The following is a 19,796-nucleotide window of genomic DNA, read 5'->3' on the forward strand; positions in this document are numbered from 1 at the left end:
CCTTCTACTTCTCTTAAAGCATTATTTATGGTGTTTATTGACTCTTGTGTTTCTTCTAATTTAGTCTTCACTTAGGAAATGATTTTTTCTTTTTTTTTTCTTTTTTTTGGCACGCAGGATCTTAATTCCCAACCAGGGATCAAACCGCTGCCCCCTGCAGTGGAAGCGCGGAATCTGAACCACTGGGCCACCAGGGATGTCCCTTTTCCTTTAATTTTTTTTTGGGTTTATTTATTTATTTATTTATTTTTGGCTGCGTTGGGTCTTCGTTGCTGCGCGTGGGCTTTCTGTAGTTGCAGCGAGAGGGGACTACTCTTCATTGCAGTGCAAAGGCTTCTCATTGTGGTGGCTTCTCGTGTTGCGGAGCACGGGCTCTAGGCACATGGGCTTCAGTAGTTGTGGCTCACGGGCTCTAGAGCGCAGGCTCAGTAGTTGTGGCGCACGGGCTTAGTTGCTCCACGGCATGTGGGATTTTCCCGGACCAGGGCTCGAACCCGTGTCCCCTGCATTGGCAGGCGGACTCTTAATCACTGTGCCACCAGGGAAGCGCTTTCTGTTGCTTTTTATGTGAATGTAATGTTCACGAGCTTTTAGCAGGAGGCCTGGTTCAATGGCTTTTCCTCTTTCACAGACACACTTCTTCTGTTGGTCTCATGTGATTTTAACATGCATGGCAGCAGCTCCCCTTTCATCCCCACCCTCTCCCTCATTTGTCCCCATTCTCCCTGCCCTGCTCAACTCTGACCCCAGCCCTGCGGTTTTCCCTCCATGTAGGGCTCTGTCCTGGAAGGAGGCCCAGCTTGGCCATTTCGAGAGCTCACAGGGCCTGGACCATTCCAGCCCCTTCAGATACGACCAGCTTGCCCCGCACTCACCCCACTATCCCAGCAGCCACACCTCTGCCAGCTTCACCTGCTGATGTCAACCTGGCCTGCTGCCGCGCTGTGCAGGGTGCACCTGTGGGCGTTCGGGGGCCGTACACTCAGCATGTAACTGCCCTCTGCCCTCTCCACACAGACCCCGCACCCCACGGTCTGGGCCTACAGAGGCTCAACCCCACGCACGGAGGCTCCAGGCTGTGTGGGAACACCTTAGCTCCTTGTTTTGCTATAGATGTTGTCCATGGAATGTTTTTTATTTTAAAGATATATTTCTTCATTCATTTAAAATGGCAGTAATAATCCTATTACATGTTAACATAAAAAATTTTTTTTAATAAAAAGTAACTATATCTCTGAAAACACAACATTTAGTAAGAAGAGTGTCATTGTTTCATGTTCTTGCAAATGTCTTAATGTCTGCATTAATAGAAGACAGTTGGATTCTTGGGACTTCCCTGGCGGTCCATCCATTAGGGCTCTGAGCGTCCACTGCAGGGGGCACAGGTTCGATCCCTGATCGGGGAACTAAGTTCCCGCAAGCCACGTGGTGTAGCCAAAAAAGAAAAAAAAAAAAAAAAAAAAACTCAAAAAAACAAAACCCACCACTTTAATTAAAAAAAAGAAGAAGAAGACAGTTGGATTCTTACATCTGCTTGTACATTTAATCTGTTGGGCTGTGGCGTGTCACGTGGCCTCTGGGAAACTCCACCGTACATTCTCGGGAATTTTTCTTTTTCTATCTGGTTGTACTACCTGTATTTAAGCGGGGCTCTTGGAATATCCAAAAACTATGTTACTACTGCACTCTTCCCAGAATCCTTCATAAGCTTTTTAATGGGGGGAAGGGGGAAGAAATAGCTAAAGCTGTGACATCCTTTCTCACCCCATCCATTTAACACAGCCAGCGTGAAACAGCAGGAGAAAGAAATTAAAGGCATAAGCCTTGGGAAAGGAGAAAGTAAGTTCTCATTATTCAGACACAACATAATGTAGAAAATCCAAAAGAGTTTACCAATCATCGATTAGAATTAACACTTAAATGTGGCCAGATTGTTGGATACAAGATTAACACACAATTTTTTTTAATATAGATATAGCAGCAACAAGCAAATAGAAAATAAAAATCTTCAAAAGTTACCACTTATATCCTTAACTGGCAGGGGAGAGACCATGATCACGAAGGTGGTTTTCCCAGGGTGAGGCTCAGCCATTGCACTCCGGATGTGTTGACCTCTGCAATTTCCCCAAATGTGGGAAACTCGACTGCATAGTTTGTGGCAGTGGAAGACTGCATTCGTGCTTTCCCCTGGGGGAAAAAAAAAGTTACCATTTATAAGAGCATCAAAAAAGTGTCAAATGCCAATGAATAAATGGAACAAAAGATGTGTAAGACCTCAACACTGAAGACCACAAAGTATCATTGAGGAGAAATTTAAGGAGCCCTGAGTAGGTGGAGGGACAGATGTGAATAACTGAGTGAAGACTCAACATCAGAAAGGTGTCCGTTTGTCCCAAACTGATCTATAGATTCAGTGCCACCCAACAAAATCCCAGAGGGCATCCTGTGCGCAGGCAAACTGACCAGCTGATTCTACATTTAAATAGAAATGCAGAGGATGGAGATGACAGAGCAGCAGGGGGAGAAAAGGGGCTTAGTTTCCAGGTGTTATCAGAGAAGAGCAGCGCGTGCAAAGTAATGTGTGGGCGAGAGCTCGGACATGTTGTAACTTCTCAGAAAACCAACACTTTCCTTTAATCCCCAAAGAAATGGCTTCAGTACATTTTATGCCGCAGGAGTTGAAAGTAAGGAGGAAACCAGGACGCGGCTTGCACTTTCCCTGACTGCCTAACAACTGCTCAGGGCCTGTGGGAACTCGGTCTGGGCATCTTGAGACCAGCCCCTGATCTCTCACATCAACTCTGACGCCTGGCATGCCCGGCCTCCCCTTCTGCTGGCTCCTTCTGGGGTCACCTCAGTTCTTTGGCAGGGTTTTGCCCAGTTACCAGGGGCCTCAAGTACAAAAGGCAAAGCCAAACTAGCTATTGTTTGTCAATTTCATTTTAAAAAGACTGGTGGATCTTTGGACCAAAGTGCAGTGCCAGGAGCCACTCACGCTCTTTGCTTGTGTTCTACGTGGCCCGCAAGTCTGCATTCAGCAGTTTCCCTTATTCCAACCCAGGACTCCTGCCTGGGAGGCAGGAGGAACCAAAGACCAGGAGGGGAGTCAAGTGGGAGGGAAGCAGCTTCTGAAACTTGTCCAATCGGATTGGGAGAGCCATTAATCCGCTGGAATGAGAGTCCGGCATTCTAGGGTCCCTCCGGCTGTTTCATTCCTTGGGAATTAGCGCATAGGATCCTGCAGGTTTCAACAAACAAGGCCAGGAGAGGGGAGCGGGTCATGCCCCGAGCATCTGAGGCCGTGGTCCTGGGTGGGCCATGAGGCACCAGCTGATGTGCAGGGTCCCTCCGTCCATGAGATGGTCACGAGCCAGTTTCAACTGTCCATCATGTGATACAAATGAGGCTTAACAAGGATGCAGAAATTCCCTGTGTGAAATGTGTTCCACATGCCCACCATGAGTGGTGGTGTAGGTGGGGGCCTTCTGATGGCAAACTCCTACAGCAGCCCCCGCCCCGCAGCCTCTTGGAGGCTCCGTGCGACCCTCTTGGGCACCTTGGACCTTCTCCCGTGTAAAGCAAGCCGAGTCCTCCTCATTGGGTGTCTGCTTTTGGCCTCTTTGCCGGGCACCTTGGGGGTCTCTAGGACACCAGAGGGCTCCTCCCTGGGGGAGCAAATGAAAATAAACTCACATTAGGTTTTCCATTTCTATTAACCCAGAGAAGACTTTTGCTTCACTGGCCTTCCATCTACTTGGCTGTTGGACACATCTTTTCAGCCCTAGGCAAAATCATGCAACATTGCATTCTCCGGAGATAATCGTATAACTCGCTGTAATTAACAACCACGCCAGACTGTGTGAAGGTCCCTGGGACGGAGGGCAGGAATGGCACACGTGCTGGGACCTGGCCGTGCCCGCCTCCCGGGCGTGGCTGCCATTTGTCTCTGACAATCACCACCCTCCAGGCTCCCCAAGGCTCTCCCACCCGGAGGGACCAGTCACCCTCTACTGCCAAGATGTGGGTGTCATTTATCTCCTCGTTACAGAGCTCGGCCAAGCTGTGGCACCCCGCCAATAAATATTATTCTCTGCTGCCGGTAGCCAAGGCCAAGCTCAGATTTGGGGGTGGAGGTCAAACGAGCAAGGTTCCCAGATGATGGGGGCGGAAGGGGGGACAAGAGAGAAGCACAGCATCTCCGCTCCTGGTGTCGTTTTGTTACAGTTGGAGGGAACCTCATTTGCTGAAGTGGCACAATGAACGCCCAGAGGCCGAGACTTGAGCCTCTACACAGGACACTGCCCCTTCTGTTCTTCCCCCGCCGAGGCCAAGAGCTCTTTGTGTGTCTGAATAACTGGCCGGGAACTGGACAATGCTCTGTGCCAAGACCGGCGACGGGCCGGCTTTAGCCTCTGCTGGAATTCCTCGTTGCTTTACAAATATTTGGTGAGTGTGGTCGGCACACTCTGGGCACACAGGGGCCTCAGCTCTCACGGAACTCACTCGGAGGAGGACAGACAGGAACAGGTGAACGGAGCCACAGGTAGTTTGGGACAATGATAAATGGGTGAATGATAGGCAGGACGGGGCCTCCTTCAGGGCAGGGGCGGGAGGGCTCCTGAGGACGGGCCCTGCTGGAGTGACTTGGGTGTCAGGGGCCGCTGTGCTGTGATGAGGGGTTGGCGGGGGGACAGGACCGCCTCCTACGGGCGGTGGGCATAGGGAGGGGTTTGGATTTTGTTCTAAGCACCAGGGGGAGCTGCAGGAGGATGGTAAGCTGGGCTGTCACATGAAAGGGGCTGCCGTCTGGAGAGAGGGCGCTCTGGCCACTGTGGGGTGGCAGCAGGCTGGGGAGGTGGGCAGGGTGACCACGGCCTGACCCCAGGAGGAACCTGTGGATGTGCGGCCTCCCGTGGCAAAAGGGGCTCTGCAGCTGGGATTAAGTGAAGGACCTTGAGGTGAGACAACCCTGGGTTGTCCGAGGGTCCCAATGTCATCCCGAGGATCTGTATCAGGGAGACAGGAGGTCAGAGTCAGAGAAGGAGAGGTGAGCACAGAAGCAGAGGTCGGAGTGGCGCGGGGCCACAAGCCAAGGAATGCGGCTCCTCTAGAAGCTGGAAAAGGCAGAGGATCCTCCCCTGGAGCCTCTAGAGGAACCAGCCCTGCGACCCCCTGCTTATAGCCCTGTGAGACCCAGACTGAACGCCTGACCTTCAGAACTGTGAGACAGTAAATTTGTGTGTGTTAAGACACGACACTGGTGGTAATTACACCAAAGGGAAACTAATACACATGGCAGGAGGTCACTGGTGTGGTCCAGGTGAGAAAGCTGAGCACCAGGTGCCCAGGTTTCCTGACATGCTTTGCGTCACAGAGCACAGAGAGGAAGGAACAGCTGAGGGTCCCGCGGCAGGCGGGCAGGAGGGGATGGGGTCTTGGCTGACCAGCAGCCGTTGGTCCCTGCGTTGACGGGGAAGCTCCGGGCCGGAGTCAGAGCCGTGGGGGTCGGGGAGTGGGCAGGGGTGATGGTGAAGGCCCAGGAGGGTGGTCCTCCACGGCCTGTCTCTTCACCTTCACCCTTCTGCTGTCTAGCTGCCCCAAGACACCGTTGTCCATGTGCGTAAATAATCAGAGAAGATGATTCTAGTTCTTTTGGTCAAAAAGTCAGGTACTGGGACTTCCCTGGTGGCGCAGTGGTTAAGAATCCGCCTGCCAATGCAGGGGGACACGGGTTCGAGCCCTGGTCCGGGAAGATCCCACATGCTGCGGAGCAGCTAAGCCCGTGCGCCACAACTACTGAGCCCGCGCTCTAGAGCCCATGAGCCACAACTACTGAGTACACATGCCACAACTACTGAAGCCCGCGCACCTAGAGCCCGTGCTCCACAAAAAGAGAAGCCACCACAATGAGAAGCCTGCGCACCGCAACGAAGAGTAGCCCCCGCTCGCCACAACTAGAGAAAGCCCGCGCACAGCAACAAAGACCCAACGCAGCCAAAAATAATAAATAAAATAAATAAAAATTAAAAAAAAAAAAGTCAGATACTTTCCGGTTAGCCTGATTTCACAATAAACCCAAGACAGAAACAAATGGCAAGGAAAACGCAGAACGAACAAGGTCGGCATAGAGATTAAAGGGACCAGAAATATATTAGACGTACATAAAATACATAAGCAAAAAGTAATTAACGTAGAGCACAGGGAACTATATTCAACGTCTTGTAATAACCTATAATGGAAAATAATCTGAAAAAGAATATATATATATAACACTCATTTTGCTGTACACCTGAAACACAATATTGTAAATCAACTATACTACAATTAAAAAAAGAAAGAAAAAGGAACATATTAGAAATAGGAACCAACAGGGTGTCTGAGTGTCCTGGGGCCGCCAGAACAAATTGCCACAAACTGGGGGGCTTGAAACAACAGAAGCTGATTCTCTCCCCGTCCTGGAGGCCAGAAGCCCAGAATCAAGGTGTCATTGGGGCCGTGCTCCCTCTAAAAGCTCTAGGAGAGGGTCCGTTCTTAACCCTTCTAGCTCTGGTGGCCAATAGCCCTAGGCATCTGGGCTTATACCTGCATCCCTCCAATCTCCGTCCTTCTTCACAAGGCCTCCTCCTCTCTGTGTCTTCACGTGTCTTTATATAAGGTCACCAGTGATTGGATCTAGGGCCCACCCTCACTGGATTTAGTGTCCCCCAAAAGGCATGTCCATAGTCCTAACCCCTGGTACTTGGGGATGTGACCTTATTTGCAAACAGGGTCTTTGCAGATGTGATCAAGTTACAAACTCCAGTGACTGGTGTCCTTAAAGAGGCAGAAGAGGGAAGTTTGAGATGCAGAGACACTGGATCTTCCAATGGTCACGTGAGGACAGAGGCAGACATTGGAGAGATGCAGCTACAAGCCAAGGAACACCAGGAGCCCCCAGGAGCTGGAAGAGGCAGGAAAGGTGTGAAGATTAATTTTATGTGTCACCTTGACTGGGCCACAGCAATTTGGTCAACCATTATCCTGAGTGTTTCTCTGAGGGTGTTTTGGTTGAAATTAATAGGTAGATTGGTGGGGGCTTCCCTGGTGGCGCAGTGGTTAAGAACCTGCCTGCCAATGCAGGGGACACGGGTTTGAGCCCTGGTCCGGGAAGATCCCACATGCCACGGAGCAACTAAGCCCGTGCGCCACAACTACTGAGCCTGTGCTCTAGAGCCTGCGAGCCACAGCTACTGAAGCCCGCATGCCTAGAGCCTGTGCTCCGCAACAAGAGAAGCCACCGCAATGAGAAACCTGCGCACTGCAATGAAGAGTAGCCCCTGTTCACCGCAACTAGAGAAAGCCCGCGCACAGCAACGAAGACCCAACACAGCCAAAAATAAATTTAAAAAAAAAATATGTAGATTGGTGGACTGAGTAAGCAGATTGCCCTCCATAATGTGGGTGGGCCTCGTCCAATCAGTTGAAGGCCTAAATACAACAAAAAGGCCAACCCTCCACTGAGTAAGAGAGAATTCTTCCTGCCTGATGGCCTTTGAACTGGGACAACAGTTTTCTCTTGCCTTTGGAACCTGAAGCATCAGTTCTTCCTGGGTCTAAAGCGTGCTGGCTTTTGGACTGGGACCACATGACAGCTCTCCTGGGTGTCCAGGGTGCCGATCTTGGGACCTGTCAGCCTCCACAATCACATGAGCAATTCCTTGGAATAAATCTCTTTCTGTACATGGAGCCATCCTGTTGGTTGTTTCTCTGGAGAAACCTGACCAGTACAGAAGGTTCTACTCTGGAGCATTTGGAGGGAGCTCACACCTGCTGACACCTGGACTTCAGACTTCTGGCCCCCAGGACTGTGAGAGAATCCATTCCTATTGTTTTAAACCACACGGTTTATGGTAATTTGTTACAGCAGCTCTCAAAAACCCAAACCAAACCAAACTCGAAAGAGAGGCAATACTCAGCTATTTAGGGAACTCGTCCCTAGAAGCCTCACTCTTGTTCTGAAAGGCACAATTACCCATGCGCACGCATGATTCTGAGGTTGGAGGACGCTTTAATTTCACAGCTTCCCCCAGCAGAAGAGCCAGACTGCTGTCGTCCCCAGCCCTCAGAGGAGATGTTACCGGGAGAGAAGCCAGGTTTACCTCTGAGGACCCGACGGGGAGGAGGATGATGGAGAGGGAGGGAGGGAACGTCACCACCGAGGACTTTGGGTTTCTGTAGTGTTTGCGTTTATAAGAAACTTAAAGTTAACACGAGAGGAGCTATAACCGTAGCTTTTAGACGAACCCTTCCCCTCTCTGGGCCTCTGTCTCCTCTTCTTTCTAATAGAGAGCATTTGACTAAGAAGACCTCCCACGCTGCCTTTCCAACTCCGCGGCTCCTGTGACCAGCGGTTGGAGGGGAGGCCGAGGAGCCGCAGGAGCCCCGGGCAGAGGCGCCTGGTCAGGAATAGCCGTAGCAAGTTCAGCCACCTGCTGCAGCTCGCCTGGAAGAGAAGCCCGGAGAAGGCAGGTGGACTTCTGCTGATTCCACGGGTGTGACTCGGGCGTTCACCCCTCAGCAGGTTGTCGGGGTGTGGACCTCCCTCCCCCAGGCTCCGCATGGCCCTGTCGGAAAGCCCCCTAGACCAGCCGTGGACCAGGGCTACCCCCATCCAAGGGGCCAGTGCCTCCACACCCCGACACCTCGGGGCGGCCCGGGGCGCCCTCCAGGAGGGCCGAACACCTGACAGGACCGAGTCTACGTCCTCTCGGCTGTTTCCTCTCAATCTGACAAGTTCCAGCACAACATGGTGGGACTGGTGGACAACAAGGTCGCAAGCCGGGGTCCGTCCCCAGCCAGGGAACTGCTTGCGTCCTGGACCCCAGGGCTCCGGCCTCCCTGCTTTGGCCGGTGTTGGTCCTTCTTCCCAGCCTCCCTCTTTCTCCCTTGCGCCCCTCCCTGCTCCCACCGTCACAAGTTGAGTTCCGTGGGTTCCCGAGGCTCCGACCACCTCTGCCAGGAAGCCCCCTTTCCCACCGTTCACACGGCGGCAGCTCCTAGCCCTGCCCTTAACACCTGGGAAGCTGTGAGGCTTGGTGCATCCCAGCTGATGGAACAGAGGTGGAATCTAAAGACAGGACAGAACTCCCCTCACGTTTCAAGACCCCACCCTCCCACCCCCGCCATGGGCCACCAGCCCCTGCACGGGACACCCTGTCCTGGCACAGCGACATCCCTGTGTGATCCGGGCTGCCCCTCCAGGAACGCTCCTCCGCCTGACGAGGCTAGAGGCTTGTGAAAGGGGTGGGATTTTGCTCATTCTGAGGTCCCTTCAGGTCCTAGTATCGGGTCCTGCTTTGGGCTGCCACCCCCACGTGGCACAGTGTGGATTAAGATAGGCATACAAAGTCTGTAGGGCCTACAACTCCTCTCCTTGAATGTGGGTGCGCTCCGCGGCTGCTGGACGAATAGAATCTGGAGAAGTGATCTGTAAGAAGTCCGACCACCGTGAGACTGCCAGCCTCTGGAAGGCCCCATGGAGAGAGAGATGCCCGCCCAGCCCCCGCAAGTCCCGCCATGCCAGCCCAGGACCAAGAAGCTGGGAGAGGACACTAGATCCACCTGCCCCATGGTTGCAGCTGTGTGAGACCCTGAGCAGGAACCACCCACTGAGCCCAACTGCCCAGAGCCAGGAGCCCTCATAATAAATTGTCTTAAGCCAGTAACCTTGGGGCTGATTTTTTACATGGCCATAGCTGGAGAAGGTGGCTTGGTGAGAACTACAAGTCTTCCCCCTGGGGAGATGTGTTGTTAAAAAGGCCCCCTCTGGGTGGGCACAGTCCCACAGGAGGCTTAGGCAGTGGACAGCATCTCTGTACAAAGATGCAGGTGCCCCGTCCTCTGATGAAGGAAGCCCAGGCCAGGGTGCCTTTGTGCAGTGTACAGTCTGTGCCACTGTACATGGCAGCCCGGAGTAGAAGCCTCACTACAGACAGAAGGAGGTGGGAAGGGACTTGCCTGGCGGTCCAGTGGGTAAGGCTACACCTTCCAATGCAGGGGGTGAGGGTTCGATCCCTGGTCGGGGAGCTGAGATCTCACATTCCTTGTGGCCAAAAAACCAAAACATAAAACAGAAGCAATATTGTAACAAGAAATTCAATAAAGACTTTAAAAATGGTCCACATGAAAAAAATAATAATCTTAAAAAAAAGAAAAAAAAAGGAGGTGGGAAGTGTCCATTTCGGATGAGCGCTCCACCACTGTCCCCATCACACCTCCACTGCGTCTGTGCCTCAGTCATCACCGGGCCCCTTTCTCATCCTGGCCCATCCCGGCTGCCAGGGAGCTCAGCCGAACAGGGAGCCGGAGGAACGTGCCGGCAGAGGCAGGCCCGGGTGCCAGGAGAGCGTGGAGGAGGGCGCCAGGGAGGCTGTCGGCCAGGCCCTGCGGCCCACGGGCCAGGACTTGACCCGACCTCCCGGGCACAGGTCTGTAGTCACTGCTTGTCCCGGCCTCGTCCAGCCCCAGGGGAGCCCTTTTGAAGTTTGCTGCTGGGGACGATGCACAAGAGCCCCGACCCGGAACCCAGTAGCCACCCCGCCCCGCTAATCTTCGGCTGCATCTGCTGCAAGTGGGTGTGCCTCTCCCTGCCCTCTTCCCAGGCGACCCCAGCTTCCCGGAGCCACCTGGCATCGTGATGCAGCCTGCTCTGCCTGGACCTGAAAGGCTGGGTGCTGCGTCTCCCCGCTCCCCCACCCACTGCAGGCACCTCGGGGTGTCCTTGCTCCTGCCCTTGCCCGCCCCCAGGGCCCTCATCTCCAAGGGCGGTCCCTAGGCTGCCCTCCTTGGAGGCCTCCTGTCCCGCCAGGGCCCTGAGGGTGTGGAACTGAAGGGAGAGCAGCAGCTTGGAGCGCTGGTGAGAAAGGCCTCAGCCTCACCTGCCTCACCGAGAAACCCTCAAAGGGGTCGAGTAACGGGCCTCCGCCCGGAAAAGGGTCGTCCACTGTGTTCCATATCTCGGGGCCTGATGGCGGGGGCGTGCGGGGCAGAGAGAGGAAACCCGGCCCCCCGGCCCTCCCTCACCGGACGCCAACAATTCACGGGGACACGTCTGGGCCCAGCGTGGCCTTGCCGTTCTCATATGCCTGCCCGGCTCCGGCGCTGGGGGCCCGCAGCCAGTGACCCGGCCTCCCCAAGTCCCACTTCTTCCCGAGTAGTGATGATAACAGAGGTAACAAACGCCCACCGCACTGCGACAGGGGCTCTCTCTGGACCAAGCCCTAGTCAGGCGCTTCTGAACACTTTTTCAACGAGGCCTCATCCTTGGGCATGTCCTCAAGAGCCCAATTTCAGCAAGAAGCCTGCTAAGTCGGTTTAGCCAGAATCGCCCACCTTTGATTTCTGACCACCCGAGCTCCTCATCCCCACCCTCCCTGGTGATGTCGGACCCCCTGGGCTGCCTTCAGCAAGAATCCTGTTGGGTCTGGGTAGCCAGAGTCTCCCTCATCCATCCCTGATGCTTCCTACTATTAATTTTTCCATCCAGTGACCCCCACCTGCTCCGTGGCTGTAATGCCCCGCTTGCTGACGCTGTATTCAGAGTTGAGCGCTCTCCCCTCCTGCAAACCCCACTGCAGGGGCCCTACACCCGCCGCGACGCGACGGCCCTGAGTCGGCCTCACCATCTTTAGCACGTGTGATGAGTCATGTTTTCTTTAACACCCATGGTTCACTCAGGTGGGAACGAAGGGAAGGGGCGCCCGGAGCCCCCAGCACCACGCCTGCTGCGGGACAGAGACCGTAGCGTCTCTTCTCTGCTTTCTAGGGAAATCTGACTTTTGAGAGGGAGATGTCCATGTTCCAGACACCCGAGCAGGTGCTGGGGGCCTCTCAGGAGACCTCTGAGAGGACCGAGATGAGCCCAGCGGGCCCAAGAGCCTGTATTCACATCAGGCGGTGGGGGCCAGCTTCCCCTTCCGTGGACATCTGGCAGGAGCCTCCCCCCAGCAGCCCAGCCCCGAGGAGGGCAGCAGAGCCCAGGCAGAGGGCGGCCCGGCTCCAGAGAGGCCAGGGCCAAGAAGCTCACGGGACAGGGCGATGTGGACGTGGCGGGCTGAGGGACGGGATGGGACATGCCGCTGGGCAGAGGAGGAAAGGACAGCTCCCTGGGCTGTGCTCGGGGCCTCCAGGCTGGCACCCCAGGACGCTGGGCAGTTTTGATTGTCAGTACTGGGGGGGATGGGCAGTGCCGTGGCATCTAGGGGTGGAGACCGGGGTGCTGCTCGACAGCGTACGGTGCACAGGACGCGTCCCCGTCCCCCAGATGCATCCAGGCCCAAAAGTTCGTGTGGTGGCCGTGAACCCCTGTGACAAAGGGCACAGCCCCCGAACTCCTGCCATTGCCTGGTTCTCTCCATTCGGGCAATGGTGACACGGAGGACAGCTAACGGGCGTCAGAGCTCCCCGCCCAACACACAGCTAAACAAAGGCGTGTGCCTGCCGTGCAGAGGCAGCGTCAAGGCCACCCGGCCCCTCTCTCTGCAGCCACGATGCTCCCACGTCTAGAAAGCCCCACTGCGTCCAGGATCTGAGCCTCGCCCAGAGTCCCCAGTGGTGCTGAAGCCGGCGTTTCTGTCCCTCTTGAGGACATCGCCCCTCCCCGCCACCCCATCTCTGACGGTGTGCCTGGGGAGACGCACACACGGTCGCTCTGACTTCCCCTTCTCCCTTCTATGCCCACAGCGTTTGTAAGGGCTTCAGGAGGACGCAGGGTCCCTCCGTGGTCCCCCTCTTGCAGGATTCCAGCTGGGCCCCTCCAGCTCCCCGCCGAGCAGAGCGCCGGCAGCGCCACCCCCGCCTGTGCTTGCCGTGTGCGCGCGACCGCGGCAGCAGCCCGTTCACTGGCACTTCCCACGTGAACTGCCGCTCTGGGGAAGGAAGCCGCGCAATCCCGGAGCCTCTTGCATCAGCCGGCAGTCAGCCTCTGCGCGAGGGGGAGGGGACGGGGAGGCCGCCGGAGGCTTAACCTGGCTCCCGGGTTCACTGATGCGAGGAGATGAACGTGTCCCTGGGGGCTTCTTTCTCCACAGAACACCTCCGTCGTCTCTGCCCAGGCCGGCCCCCATGGACCTGCAGAGCGGCTGTAACGGGGCCAGCGCTCCTTGGAGCTGCTCTGACAGGCGCCCGCCCTTACCTGTCTCTGAGTCACTGCTCCACACTGAAGGGCAGGACTGCAGAGCCAAGTGTGGGATCTGCGTGTTGGTCTGATGCAGCGAGGTTCTGGAGGGAGTCACGGTGCTAGAGCACGGATATGCAAACCAGGACACGCGCACCCCCCAGGACGGCAAAGAGCCTTCACCTGGGCCAGCTCTAAACAACTGGTCCTGTCTCAATCCCTGAATGGCATCTGCGGGGCGCTTGGCAGTGCCTGGAGATATTTTTGGTTGTCGCGGCAGGGGGTGCGGGAGGCACGCTGGTGCTCCTGGCCTCCAGTGGGTCCAGGTCAGGGATGCTCCTCAATGTCCTACAATGAATGCATAGGTCACCCTCCTCCCCGCCAGCCACAAAGTGATCCAGCCCCAAATGTCGATAGCCAAGACTGGGAAACCCTGGCTCCAAGAGAAAGAGAGCTGTAATCCACTGCTTATGTCTGTCACTGGCACAGAAAAGGGAGGTGGTGATGCTCACACAGTTTAGTCTCCATCCCAGTCTCACCTGGCAAATGATCCTGGGTGAAAGCAATCAATACATTCCACCTTCCCCCGTTTCTCTCTGGGGCCTTTACACCTATGGCCCCTTTGTACCGCCAGCTGCAGGCAGGCCCCAGGGAGCAGAGGTGTTTGGACCAGGACACATGTCACCCTATTCCAGGGGTCCTGTGATGTGGTGGCCTTATGTGGGTTACTGCTTTCTCAGGGATGGTTTTTATATGGTCCAGGAGTTGAAATCTCACATGTCTCTAGGGGCCAGACCTGGAAGAGAAATGAGTTGAGTGGGCAGGTAGAGGTGATGGTTAGATACCAGGGCAGCTGTTGGGTGCTCCAGCCACTTCAGTCCCTGGGGACGGACAGCCTGACATTGCTAGATCCTTGGGTTTTTTGAGGGTTTTTTTGAGACAAAAAAATTAGAAATTTGGTTATTTTTTAAAGTGAAGTTTCCCGATTTTTGAATATTAATGCATATTATTTGAAAATAGTGTGTGTGGGGGGAAAGGAGTCGGTGGGTCCCCATCAGCTGCCCCTGTGCTGGTGAGGCAGGTCCCAGCGCCCTAAGTGACCGTGACTGCACCTGCTCAAATGACAGCAGTCCCCACGTGGTCCAGGCCAACAGGCTGTGATGGATTGTATCACCACCAGCTGGAGGATTCGCACTCCGGGGCTCGGAGCTGAGAGCACGGTGTGCACGTGAGGAGAGGGTGGGAGACGGTGAGACCCAGGGGCTAGTCCACGGTTGGGCTTGTGGATCCTGACCCCAGACAAGCACCTCCCAACTGGATCCCCACAGCACCCTCCAGGGACCCTTTATACTAAGGACCTCTGCGCTGCACCCAAGGTCTGCTGAGCCAGAATCTGTTTTTCAAAAGGCTTTTTAGTGATGTTCGGTATCTTTATGTGGAGTTGGGTTACTCAGTGTATGTGTTTGTCCCAACTCATCCTGTGATGCGCTGAAGACGGTGTACTTTGTGATGTGTAATTTTACAAAAAGAAGAAGGAACAGGGAATTCCCTGGCAGTCCAGTGGTTAGGACTCTGCGCTTTCACTACCGAGGGTGAGGGTTCAGCAAGCCTCGCGGGGTGGCCAAAAAATAAATAAATAAAAAGAAGGAACAGAAGGAAGAGAGGAGGGAGTGTCAAGGAAGAAGAAATGTTCCTCTACCCTGTGAAAACGAGCAGGGCCCTGTGGGGCCCTCTGGGTACAAAAGCCCCTCTGTGTCCCCCATTTCTTATTTGTAAAAAAGACTTTAGTCTCCTGGGCTTTCCCTGAGTTCCAGAGAGCGGACTCAAACAGTTACTAATTAGGGAAGTGGGGGGGACACAGGAACAAAGGAAAAGCAGTTAAGCAAGAAAAGTAATGAGAGCCTAAACGATAAACAGAACCCTAGCTCCTCCTCAAGGGATGTACATAATAATATGATGCATATCCTCAAGTCCTGCAGAAACTAAGAACCCCCCGCCCAGGTGGAAGATGGTGACTATATGCTGAGACCCCCAGCCCCGTTGGAACCAGAAGGCCGATGACTGGGATTCCTGGGACACCACCCTGTCACCTCACCACTAACCCATCAGAGGCAAGTCCACAAGATGCAACCCTCACCCCAAATATTGCCTTTAAAAACCCTTCCCTGAAAGCCATCAGGGGTTTGGGTCTTTTGAGCATGAGCTGCCCGTACTCCTTGCTTGATACTCTGCAAATAAACACTGTACTTTCCACCTGAAACTAACACAATATGGTAAATCAACTATATTTCAATAAAAATTGTGAAAAATCAATCAATAAATAAACACTACACTTTGCTTCACCACAACCTGGTGTCAGTAGATTGGCTTTGCTGTACAGCGGGTGAGGGGACCCAATTTCAGTTCAGTAACACCTTCTAGGTTCTTCTGGCTGGTCTAAATTGACATGAGACAGATTAAGAGGAAAAAAATCAGACAGAATTTCATAATATCACCCAGAAAAACTGAGTAACTTGCCAAAATGGCTCAAGCCCTCACCTTAAACACCACCTTCAGGTAAAGACAAATGAGGATGTTGGGGTCGTGGTTTGGGACCTCAAAGGGGAGGGAGGGAATTCACATGGAGATGGAAAAGCACGTGTCTGGTAAACAAATGTTTGCTGAGCCTGCAGAGACAACGGGACACAGAGTGGACTGTAGTCTGAGTTTCCCCACCACACCTGGCCTCATTCCTTGTGGAAATCTCTGGTGACCATGCTATTCCTGAAACAGGCCCTCTGTCTAAATTCTAATTCAGCAAGCTAAGACGGAAGATCAATGCCTCTTCCTGAGTCTTTTGGGCCTTAGTTGTTCTCAGCTGGAAATAATTCGCAGGCCAGAGACATTTGGGATGGCAAATTTTGTTCCCCTAGGAGAGAGAGGAAGAGCGAGAGGGAGAGAGGGAGTTGGGGGGGGGGGAGAGAGGGAGAGAGAGAGAGGGAGAACCGTAACGTAACATTTGAACACAAGTGCGCTGGTCTCCCACCTCCTGGTCCAATAGGACTGATTTCCTGGGGTTTCCCAGACCCCGGTCATCCCACGACTCAACCAACCATCTCACTTTCTCCCCAGCCGCTTGTCCTCTCACTATGTTTCTTTAAATTGACTCACTTTATTTACTTAAAGGGAAAACCAGCCGTAAACAGAAGGTAACTGTAAAAAACCAACGTAAACAAAACACCACCTTAGATTTGCAGGTCATGTCAACTTAATTCTTAGACCAGCCAAAAGAACCTAGAAATTTCTTCCCCCACCACCGATTCTAGCATGTTTGGCTGTTTTGCCAAAGGATGGGAACTGCAGGTGGGCCAAAAAGGAAACTCACAAGAGTTGCGAGGCGTTCTAACTGGGACATTCTCAGTGCCACCGGAGGGGCTGCAAAGGGGCGGGTGAGGGCAGAGGCACCCGTCACGTTTTGGGAGGGATGCCTTGCACCTCACTCCCTGGCGCATCTGGCTAGCAAAGCGTGGGAACAAGGCCCCCTTCCCCTCCAGGCTGGGCAGCTGGGAGCCTTGGGGAGGTAGGGATGAGAGCCGGCCCCAAACCACTGGTCAGAGCAAAGTCAGGTGACCAGAACCTGCACCCACAGGTGTGTGCCCCAAAGAAATGAAAACGGGCTTCCGAATGAGCATTGTTCACCGTGGCAAAGTGGAAACAACCCAGACATCCATCCGCTGACGGATGGAAGACAAACAATAGTACTCCAGCCAAACAATGGAATATCACTCGGCCATAAAAGAGAATGAACACTGACACAGCTACAACATGGGTGAACCTTGACAGCATCCTGCTGAGTGAAGGAAGCCCATCACAAAAGACCACATATTCTATGATTCCATGTGTATGCAAAGGCCAGAAGCAGCAAATTCATAGAGACAGAGAGCACATCAGTGGTTGCAGGGATTGGAGGAGAGGGGGACGGGGCATGACTACCAATGGCTACGGTGGTTCCTTTTGGGGTGCCAAAAATATTCTGGGACTGGATAGAGGTACCGGTTGTACAACATTGTGCATGTACTAAATGCCAATGAGCTGTAGACTTTAAAATGATTGACTTTATGTTATGTGAATTACACCTCAATTTTTTTTTTTTTTGGCTGCGCCGTGCAGCTTGCAGGAACTTGGGCCACGGCAGTGAAAGCCTGGAATCCTAACCACTAGGCCACCAGGGAACTCCCTATACCTCAGTTTACAAGTCTTTTAAAAATAACTTTTTAAAAAAGGAAGACACTCTGGGAGAGATGGCCTGAGGCCGATGCTGGACCTCTGCCCAGCGGGCACGCCCCCCTCCCCCCCAGGGTGAGGGCCGTCTGTGCTCCGCCAAGTGTGCTGGCCCCAGGGGGACAGGGAGTAGACGCAACTAGGAAGGAAGGGACCTGAGCCCCCGGCCCTGCGCTTGCTGGAGACCCTCTCCTCCCTCCCACTTGCAGCAGGCCCATCCCCCAGGCCCCCGGACATCTTTGTCGCTTCCCCCCTGCCCTCCCCTGACCAGCTCCTCGCCCGGCGATGTGGCTTCACAGTGGAGATACAAAGGGCGGCCAGTGTCCAGCCTGACAGAGATGTCCTGAGGTCACCCTCTCTCTCCGGAGACTCACGGACACCCGCAAACGCGCGTGACACCAGTGAGGTGACAGCCGTCTACAGGCTCCTCCAAATGCAGGCGCCCACATAGTCCTCCTGCCAGACGGGAGAACTGTCCCCGTTGGAAAAACCCACCCACACGGAAGCAACGAGGCTGGGGTGCCGGTGGGGGGCTGGATTCCACCAGGGCCCTGCAGGGCTCGGACTGACCCGGGGCTCCCCAGGGAGCGGTCGGGACCACCTACGCCAGACATGCCAGGAGCTGCTAACACACATCCACCCCACTGTGGGTGGAACAGCGACCCCCCCCAAAATTCACCTCCACCTGGAAACACGGATGTGACCGGATTTGGAAATAGGGTCCTTGCAGATATAATTTGCTAAGTTTAGATGGGGTGTGAACTGAGATTAGGGTGGCCCTATATCCAAGGAGTAGCGTCCTTATATTTGAGGTGCACACAGAGGGGAGGCCGCGTGAAGACGGAGCAGAGATTGGAGGGATGAGGCCACAAGCCAGGGACGCCTGGAGCCCCCAGGGGCTGGAAGAGGCAAGAGGGACGCTTCCTCGGAGCCTCTGGAGGGCGCCCAGCCCTGCGACCCCTTGATTTCAGACTCCTGGCCTCCAGGCCTGAAGGGAATAGATTTCTGTTGTCTGAGCCCCCGGCTCCTGGTCATCTGAGTCCCAGGACACCGAGGCGGCACCGCCCACCCCCGCTGCTGGCCTGGTGGGTGCGTGGTCTCAGGGCCTGTGTCCCCCACAGGCCTCCAGGCTGATGCTGAGAGCTGCTCCAGGCTCTCACGTCCCCACGGGAGCAGCGCTGCTGTGCCCCTCTCCCCGGGGCCACGGCCCGGCGCCCACGTGCCTCCACCGCGTGGTGACTCACGGAGCTGCTGCCTCTGAGAGACACAGCCTCACCCTTTTGGTGCCACGGAGGCAGCCGCGTCCACGCAGCCGTGACGACCGCTCAGAGCTTGGGGACGCCGAGGGCAGGCCCCTCCGGAGAGCAGCACCCCACAGGAGAGCAAGGGTGCCCGTCCCTGCGTGGCGCCCTCCAACCCAGGTGCAGCGGCAGCCGAGGGGGAGCTGAATGGGCAAGCAGAGCCACAGGCTGGGAGCCCGGTGGCCGTGGAGGAAAGGCGGTGGCCACACCCACTCTCACTAACCTCCTGCTGGAGCTGGAGGGGCCGACTCTCTCCTCCAGCGCCAGGTCCTCGAAGCAGCGGGGACGCCGGCGATGCCCGCTGCGGTTCGGCTGCCTGGAGGGTCCCCGGAGGGTCTCACTCTCCGAGCCGGAGCCCGCAGCTCCGCCTGGCCTGGCCAGGGCAAAGGCTCAGAATTCCCTGACCGTCTGAGCCCTTCGAGAGGAAGCTGCCTGAAGGAGGTGGGGATTCTCCCCAGATGAGGGGCACCTGGGCCCGACAAACCAGGACAGACCAGGACGGAGTGGTGGGCGTGACCTGATGGGCTCCTCCTCCTCAGGGGCCAATCCCCAGCCTCAGACCGGGGTTTGACTTCCTGTCACCACGGAGCTCTGGCTGGAGAGAGCTGGGCCACTCGGTTCAGCATCCGCGGGCACAGTTCCAGCGCTGGGTTGCAAATTAGGAAACAGCAGAGAGAGTCCTCCTTTTGTGGAACTCTGCATTCAGGTGCTTGTTCCAGAGACAAAACTAGGAACATACCTGGACAAGAGCGCTGGGCTCTGGGATAAAAAGGTGAGGGTGGGGCTTCCCTGGTGGCGCAGTGGTTAAGAGTCCGCCTGCCAATGCAGGCGACACGGGTTCGAGCCCTGGTCCGGGAAGATCCCACATGCCACGGAGCAACTAAGCCCGTGAGCCACAACTACTGAGTCTGCACTCTAGAGCCCGTGCGCCACAACGACTGAGCCCGTGCACCACAACGACTGAGCCCACGCGCCTAGAACCCGTGCTCCACAGCAAGAGAAGCCACCGCAATGAGAAGCCCGCGCATCGCAACAAAGAGTAGCCCCCGCTCGCCACAACTAGAGAAAGCCTGCGTGCAGCA

The 19,796-nt window shown here is 55.1% G+C and overlaps 1 long non-coding RNA gene and 1 other non-coding gene across 2 annotated transcripts; one reads left to right on the forward strand and one right to left on the reverse strand.

Moving 5' to 3' along the window:
• Nucleotides 1-1,486: 1,486 nt before the first annotated feature.
• LOC118884966 lies at nt 1,487-19,501 on the reverse strand. Its single transcript, XR_005017414.1, has 4 exons — nt 18,938-19,501; nt 13,693-13,949; nt 2,996-3,665; nt 1,487-2,187 (listed from the first exon to the last, which is right to left on the reverse strand). It is a non-coding gene; the product is annotated as an uncharacterized LOC118884966 (long non-coding RNA).
• Nucleotides 2,027-2,190, forward strand: LOC118886008. Its single transcript, XR_005017639.1, has one exon. It is a non-coding gene; the product is annotated as a U1 spliceosomal RNA (small nuclear RNA).
• Nucleotides 19,502-19,796: the final 295 nt, after the last annotated feature.

This window comes from Balaenoptera musculus, chromosome 19 (genome assembly GCF_009873245.2).
Source record: "Balaenoptera musculus isolate JJ_BM4_2016_0621 chromosome 19, mBalMus1.pri.v3, whole genome shotgun sequence".
NCBI classification, from domain to species: Eukaryota; Metazoa; Chordata; class Mammalia; order Artiodactyla; family Balaenopteridae; genus Balaenoptera; species Balaenoptera musculus.